Source organism: Asparagus officinalis, chromosome 1 (genome assembly GCF_001876935.1).
Source record: "Asparagus officinalis chromosome 1, Aspof.V1, whole genome shotgun sequence".
Lineage (NCBI taxonomy): Eukaryota > Viridiplantae > Streptophyta > Magnoliopsida > Asparagales > Asparagaceae > Asparagus > Asparagus officinalis.
Genome location: NC_033794.1, coordinates 31,156,118 through 31,165,159, shown reverse-complemented (window position 1 = coordinate 31,165,159; position 9,042 = coordinate 31,156,118).

Below are 9,042 nucleotides of genomic sequence, written 5' to 3'. Positions count from 1 at the left end.
GGTGGCTCGGTGGCCGAGCCACCACTTGGTGGCTCGGCCAAGGCCGAGCCACCTAGGTGGCCGGCCGAGCCACCTCTTGGTGGCTCGGTGGCCGAGCCACCAGGTGGCCGAGCCACCTGGCCGAGCCACAGCCCGGATCTGGGCCCAGATCTGAGCCCAGATCCGCTTTCAGTGCCTATAAATAGAGGATGAAGGGCTCATTGTTGGAGGTTTGGAACTTTTGAGGTGAAACTCTGCCGGATTGAGAACTGAACTTCGGAGTTTTGGAGCTTTGAAGATTCGAACTTTTCAGATCTGGTTCTTCGCGATCATCCACGTTAAATAAGGCAGGAGTTCGAGAGAGATCAGATCTGAGATCTACACGGTCATCCTCCGGATCAAAACTTGGTTTTTGATCCCGAGAAGAGTATCGATTTCGCTTGGTCGATTTTGATTACTTAGGGCTATTATTTCCTTGGTGAAATAATCCCCTCGGCTGTTATTTCCTTCGTGAAATAACACCCGTCATACCATGTAGATCTGACCGGATCAAGATCGTGCGGTGGTCCACGGATTAACCCCGGCGCAGGCGAAGAACCCACACAAGCAAGAGACCGCAAAACAGGATCTTGCGATTTGTTCCAGAAAAGGAAAGTTGTAATCTTTTAAGATTTTTTGATTTTGTTGTAACCGGATCTTATAAAAAGACCGGATCTTTTGTAACCGATAAACTGTTGCACAAGAAAACAATGACATCAATGAAAACAATTTTCCCCGCTAACAACTGCTTTATAAAGGGTGAGACGATTTGGCCACATTGTGCATTCATAAGATAGGGTATATCAATAATATATCCCTGCCTTATAACGCACAATGCAGCTTCAAAGCGCCCCCTTTATTTACTTTGAGATATGGTTTTGACCAAGCAAAACCTATCTTTTAAAGCGTCAATCCTCACCAAGGAGAATCAAGGCTCTTCCCAATTGTCTCACCAAGGAGAATAAAACGGGGAAAAAGGATTAATCTACAAATTTCGAAATATGCCAGAAAAGAGCTCACCAGTGTACGAGGGAAGCACGCCATCAGCCGACGCAGCATGAGACCGATCTCTCGGGATATGCGACATGGTGATCTGCAAAATAAATCAGGGGATCAGATACAAAAATTTTCAATTAGGGTGACAAACTCTAACCCCAAAATTTTACCCCCTCTTTATTGCATTTAAACCCCTCAGATCTCCAAATTCTACCCCGTGAAATATGAGCTCGAGGCGTCAAGTCACAACCCTAACCCTCATATGCAATCCCACAAATTCATATACTGAATTAAACATGAAATATGCCAAAATTATGGAGGATTTACCTGAGGAAAAGCTCGAGGATCCAACAAAAATCAGATCTTGAAAGAGGCTCGAACCACGTGCTCGAGGGGCCTGAGAGAAATTTTATATATGGAGATTTTGAAGGATTTTTCAGTCTAAGATCAAAAGGAAAGATAGATCTAAGACAAATTTGAAGGTTTGAAGGAGAAAAGATGCACGAGGGAAGAGAAAAATCCAAAATAGGGGAGAAAGGGGGCCAGCCCTAAAAGAGGAGAAAAGGGGTTCTTTTATAGTGTGAACCAGCCTTGAACCAGACCAGACCAGGTTGAACCAGACCAGACCAGGATAAATCAGTTCAAATGAGGCTGAACCAGACCAGACCAGGCTGAACCAGACCAAACCAGGATGAACTAGCCTGAACCAGGTTAAACCAGTCCTGAACCAGTCTTGAACCAGGTTGAACCAGTTCTGAACCAGTTTGAACCAGATTTGAACCAAAATTCAAATTGGAGCTGAACCGAGTGTCGAAACGACTTCAAATCGACCGACGGTTCAGTCCCTTATTTATTCATTCCTCTCCCATACACTCGGAAGGGTCGGAAGATTTTTTTTTGAGCCTAATTACTGCCTTTTTGGGTCATTATCAGGCCGGTTCAACTAATTCTTAATACTCCAATAAGGTATACGAGTATAAACTATTCCCTATTTTTGTTGAGAAGTTTCTGGAGAGTATTTTTCTAAAAATATTCTTAAGGATAACTCAACAACACTCCGAAAAGTATAAGAGTATAAACTACTTCTCAAGACTCCAGCAGACATACGAGTATAAACTGTGTCAAACGCCGGACAACGCGTTGCAAATGAAGACTCAACGCCAACAATCGATGACAACAAACACGAGCCTAGAAAGATCAGAAATCAGGAAGTGACTTCAAGTTCAAAATTCCAACAACGGTCAGACAATAATGCCAGCACCGGAACCCTTGCAGACATTCGACAAAGAACCGATAGCCTGGAGGATTAAAAGAATGAAGAATAGAAGCCATTCAAGACCCGTTACACCGATCGCACGGTTGGGACAATCATATCCAAAGTATTCCAGACTTCTTCTATAGAAGAATGAGGCTGAAATACTTTGGAGGGGGGTATCTGTAGGCGTATAAAACTGCTTATAAGGTCCCTTAACATAGCTCCGGCACGGTGATTCGACAAACCAACATCGGCGCGATATATTCAAGCAGGATCGTTAGACCACAACACCGAAGCGATTTTACTGCCAAATCAGGATCCGGCGACTCCACAATCAGAGTCCAGATCACAATGAAGTTCGAATAAACCGTCGAAACCGGAAAATGGAAAAAAAAAAAACCAAACACCTGGAGCCGGCCTCGGCCAAAACCGAGCCACCAAGTGGTGGCTCGGCCAAGGCCGAGCCACCTAGGTTGCCGGCCGAGCCACCTGGCCGAGCCACCCAGATCTGGGCCCAGATCTGAGCCCAGATCTGGTTTGAGATGCCTATAAATAGAAGAGTGCTCATTTTTGAGGGGTTGGACTTTTGAGAGGTTGAAGGCTAAGGAGAGGAGAACTTTTGAGGGGAAACTCTGCTGGATTAAAGGCTCAAGACTAAAAAAAAGGTTGGAGCTTTGGAGCTTTGAAGACTCGGACTTTTCAGATTTGGTTCTTGGCGATCATCCACGCCAAATAAGGCAGGAGTTCGAGAGAGATCAGATCTGAGATCTACACGGTCATCCTCCGGATCAAAACTTGGTTTTTGATCCCGAGAAGAGTATTGATTTCGCTTGGTCGATTTCGATTACTTAGGGCTATTATTTCCTTGGTGAAATAATCCCCTCGACTGTTATTTCCTTCGTGAAATAACATACCGTGTAGATCCGACCAGATCAAGATCGCGCGGTGGTCTACGGATTAACCCCGGCACAGGCAAAGAACCCACACAAACAAGAGACCACAAAGCAGGATCTTGTGATTTGTTCCGAAAGAAGGAAAGTTATAATCTTTTAAGATTTTTCTTTGATTTCGTTATAACCGGATCTTATAAAAAGACCGGATCTTTTGTAACCGATAAACTGTTGCTCAAGAAAACAATGACTTCAATGAAAACAATTTTCCCTACGAACAAGGATGTTTTTGGCATTTGCAAGCTTTAAAGATTTTAAATTATTTCAAATGGATGTTAAAAGTACCTTTTTAAATGGTTTTATAGAAGAGGAAGTATATGTTGAGCAACCCCTCGGTTTTTTGGATCATTCATTTCCTAATCATGTTTATCGGGTTCAAAAAGCTTTATATGGGTTGAAACAAGCTCCTAGAGCTTGGTATGCTCTCTCTAGTTTTCTTCTTGAAAATGGTTTTTCTAAAGGGAAAATCGATAATACTCTTTTTGTGAGAAAAAGGAAAAATGATTTCATTTTAGTTAAAATATATGTTCATGATATCATGTTTGGTGCTACTAATGAATCTCTATGCAAAGATTTTTCTAAAGTTATGCAAGATCATTTTGAGATGAGCATGATGGGAGAGCTCATATTCTTTCTCGGGCTCCAAGTCAAGCAAACTAAGGATGAGATATTCATTTCTCAAAGCAAATATGCTAGAGAATTGGTGAAGAAATTCAATTTGGAGAATTCTAAGCATGCACCAACTCCCATGAGTACAAGTGTCAAGCTTGATGCGGATGATAGTGGTAAGGATGTAGACAAAAAACTACACCGAGGTATGATAGGTAGTCTTCTTTATCTCACTGCTAGTAGACCCGATATCATGTTTAGTGTGTGTGCATGTGCACGTTTTCAAACTTCTCCTCTTTTAATTGCTGTTAAAAGAATTATTAAATATGTTAATGGAACAATTTATCTTGGTTTATTTTATCCAAAAAGCACTTCTTTTGATCTTTATGGTTTTTGTGATGCTGACTTTGCCGGATGTAAGGTAGATCGCAAGAGTACGAGTGGTACATGTCAAATTTTGGGTAATTCTCTTGTCTCTTGGGTTCCAAGAAACAAAATTGTGTTGCATTATCCACTACGAAAGCAGAATACATTGCCGCCGGCTTATGTTGTACCTAAGTTTTATGGATGAAACAAAGTTTAGTTGACTATGATTTAAATTTTCAAAATATAAAAATATTTTGTGATAACACTAGTGCTATAAATATTTTAAAAAATTCTATTTTGCACTCTAGAACCAAACAAATTGATGTGTGCCATTATTTCTTACGCGATCATGTAGAGAGGCAAGATGTTTCCCTTGTTTATATTAACACTAAATCTCAATTAGCGGACATCTTTACCAAGCTTCTTAGTGAAGATGATTTTTGTCGCATAAGAAATGGTTTGGGTTTATGCACTATGTAAAAGCTTTTGTTTTGTTTGTTTTTTGCACTTCATATGCATTTTATGCTTACCATTTCAGTTACCCCATTTTGATGGTGACAAAGGGGGAGAGAAATCTCCTCATTTGTTGCACATAGTTAGGGGGAGCTCATAGATAGGGGGAGCTACTATCTATAAGCTATATTTATTTTGCTCCCATATAATAGTTGGTTGTCATCATCAAAAAGGGGGAGATTGTTAGCCATTATGTTTTGATGATGATTTACAACCACCATTATCAGTACTAATTGCTTGTTAAGTGATATTATAGTTAATATATATATCAAGCTTGTTAGTACCACTTATGGAGAATTGTCTGGAATATGAGCTACAACGATGATACCCAAAGGAGGAGGAGGCATAGTGATGAAGCAAATGTTAATCAAGAACAACATATACAAGTGAAAGCTTCATCAACTCAAAGCTATATCAAGACTCAAAGAAATATAATTCTATGTGAGGATATTAGGTAGTTTTAGACTTCATTTGAAGCTATTGGGATATCACACACACGTTTTCATACTTATATTTTTGAGCGTTTTGACAAAATATTATTTTTCATAAGTATGAGGACCTATTCGCAAAATTACTTTTCTAAACAGTTTGTTTTTAGTATTAAAAACAATTTACAAAGTTACAGAATTTTTAGAAGTCATTTCAGTATTTTTACAGATTTTTAAACTGTCAAAACAGGTTTTAAAACAGATATCCTTTGTGTCAGTTTGTGGTCGACCGCGCCTATGTTTTTCTCTGAGTGGGCAGCAGAAACTTCCGCGATCGATCATGGCGGTACCGTAAAAGTCTCTAGAATTTTTCTCAGATTCGAAAATGGATCACGGTCGACCGCGAGAATTTCACGGTCAACCGCCGTTCACCCCAACGGATTTTTTGGTAGAGATTTGAGAAATGATATTTACGGCTTTGTGTGGGATTTGGGTATGGGCTTTGGCTGCAATGGTTTCTCCTATTTAAACTCCTCTACCCCTTTTCTTCAACCTGTCCCAAGCTGTGACGCCCCTGGGTTCACACAAGGCTGCAGTCCAAGGTGAAACCAAGAATGTCAAACCTGCCATGCACCACACCGTGCAATAACATGTTTCACCATCACAATTAACATCTATCTAGTAGAATCAACAACAGGTGTAGGTACAAAAGCAAGTGAAAGATAACACAAGAAATACTGATGAAAGGAAATCACATAAATATCTCATCATCCAACATACAGAAATACATAGTCAATATCTGAATAGATAACTGGAATACTCAATAAGTCTCAAATACAAATATCTGACAAGAAGGAAATAAGGCACACAACCTTTACAACTTCTAGATCAAGACTCTCAAATGTCTAAACACAAGTCTACTGTGGAACTCCAAAAGAAAACATATAACTAGCTAGACAGCCGAAGCTAAAATGCATCGCCGTCAACCTGCGACTCTCCGGGCTCCTGGCTCGTTACCTGAAAGAGGGAGGGACAACGAGTGTCAAAGCGCTAGCGAGTAACATTACAACCAACCCCAAGGGAACAGGGCTCGTTGTATAAGAAAATACAGATAATACATAATAGATCTAAAATCATTGATCTTACTAAAGAGGGTTTTAGTATTTAGAAATTTACAACACGAGAATAGGTACGTCGAGCGAAATAATCCAAACAAGGAAACCCTCATGTATATACCTTACATCTCAAATTGTAAACCCCTAATTACCAAACCCGAGGTTCTAGTACAGGAATAATAATAAAAGAAATACACTAATCTCAGAACAACAGGGCAGTGCCATATCATAGCCTACCTGAATATCATGTTAAAATTTACATAAGTGTCATGTCAAAATCTACATAACCATCATGTCGTGACCTCCCGTGAAAAGTCATATGCAGGGTTAAGAACTATGTCCGATACAGGGAATATATATTGTAGTTTCCACACTTATGGAATAAGTGGCAAATGTCCAACACGAGGACTGAAATGGATTATAGTCCAACACGAGGACTTCTATGGATTATAGTCCAACACGAGGACTGTAAAAAGGTGAAAAATATCACTGTAACATATACTGAAATCTACTTATATCAATTTCCACTCAAATCAGTGTGTATGCCCCCAAATTTATACCCTCAGGTCATCTACCATGTCTGGGTACATAGTAAGACTAAAAACCAATGTCAGATAATCCAGTCAAACACTCGAACATGAGTAAAATACTCAAAAATACACAAAACAGAAATTTACAACAGACAGTGCGGCGGTCGACCGCGCTCTGATACGCGGCTGGCGGTCGACCGCTGCGGCTTCGCGGTCGACCGACAGAGCGTCGCGGTCGACCGCAGCCCTAAAGCGAGCCCGGCGGTCGACCGCTCCGGTCGACCGCCAAGCGGACAGAAACCCAATTCTGGGTTTCTGTCAGCTCGAAACCTGAAACAAGATTTTGCTATTCTACGATAACAAGAGTTTTAATGATTCAAAAATCATACTGAAGATAAACAACTAATCCCAAGCTTGAAATCTACATTTCTAATATTCTAAATCCATGAGAAACAAACCAAAAATGTTTTAATAACTGTAAAAATGATTTAACTCTTGTTTAGGAAATTTTCAGATCTAGATCTTTATAAAACAGAACGTTGGTGAATTTTTATAAACTGAAACCTCTGATTCTTGTTAACCATATTATAGAGAGTTCATTGTTATACAAAAATACCATTTTGGCTCATCAAAACTCATAAAAATCCAAAAGAAAATCATAGAAAACAGGGGTGAGGGATTGGGCGAGATGATACTCGCCTTAGATGCTGACAACTGCCCTGAAGATGATCCTCCTTCGATCTAATCTACGAAAATCCCTTGAAAATCCTCCGAACTCCTCAAATCGCCGATCTAGCTAGGGTTTTGAGAGAAGAGAGATGGAGGCTAGGGTTTTAAGTCTGAGATGAAGAGAGGCTCTCCTGGGTTGAATTAGTATATATACTAATTCCCTAACCCGACCCGAAACCCAATAAGACCAAAACAAAATCCGTGAAGAGAAAACCAAACCTGGAAACTCTCTGACCGCTGTGCGGTCGACCGATGCGGTCAACTGCCACGGTCGACCGCGTCGGTCGACCGCGCAGCACAAAAATGCCTGCTGCTAGGCATTTCACATGCTGGCCATAACACTCGATTTTCTCTCACTTATAAACACCTGTTGGGTTCTCAAACACAGATAATTATATACATCTTATATATATATGGTTATTTATCACAAAAGAAAGATTTATTACTATTTATTCACACAATTTCATTATAAAATTTCGGGGTTTTACATTCTTCCCCCCTTCAAAAGAATTTCGTCCTCGAAATTCGGAAATTATACGAATCTCGAAATATGAATTACTAGATAACATATAAAGATATTTATACTTAACAATCTAAAATGGTAATATTCTCGTTAAGGGAATTACCTTGTTTCTAAGTCTCTTGTCCTCTCTGGCAAGAATACGAACCGGAATCTCGACAGTAGTCAAATCCTCCTGAAGCTCAATCTCTGGTGTATCCAATACTCGATGTTGCTCCTCATCATGCAAGTGTTTCTTGAGCATAGAAACATGAAACATGTTGTGTATACTAGACATCGATGCTGGAAGATCTAGTCTGTATGACACAACTCCAACACGCTCCAGAATCTGAAATGGTCCAATGTACCTCGGCGCAAGCTTCCCCCGTCGCCCAAATCGCTGTACGCCTTTCATAGGCGATACCTTCAGCATGACTGAGTCTCCCACCTGAAACTCCAAGGGCCTTCGCCTCTTATCTGCATAACTCTTCTGCCGACTTTGAGCGGCTAGAATCCGCTCCCTGATCAATGCTACCTTCTCGGTAGTCTGCCTCACAAGCGCTGGCCTAAGCATCAAGTTGTCCTCTGGCTCTGCCCAACATATCGGCGATCTACAGGGCCTCCCATATAATGCCTCATATGGAGCCATACCGATCGTCGCTTGATAACTATTGTTATAAGCGAACTCGACCAGTGGAATATGATCCTCCCAACTGCCCTGAAAATCAATGACACAAGCTCGCAACATGTCTTCCAACACCTGATTTACCCTTTCCATCTGACCATCCGTCTGGGGGTGGAATACACTGCTATAAGATAGACTGCTGCCAAAAGAGTCCTGAAAACTCCTCCAAAAGTGTGGAGTGAACACCGAACCTCGATCCGATACTATCGTGTCTGGAACTCCATGAAGTCGGACTATCTCCCTGATAAATATCCTCGCATAGGCCTCGGCGGTATTAGTTGTCCTTACTGGAATAAAATGTGCTGACTTCGTCAACCGGTCCACTATCACCCAAACAGAATCATTCCCC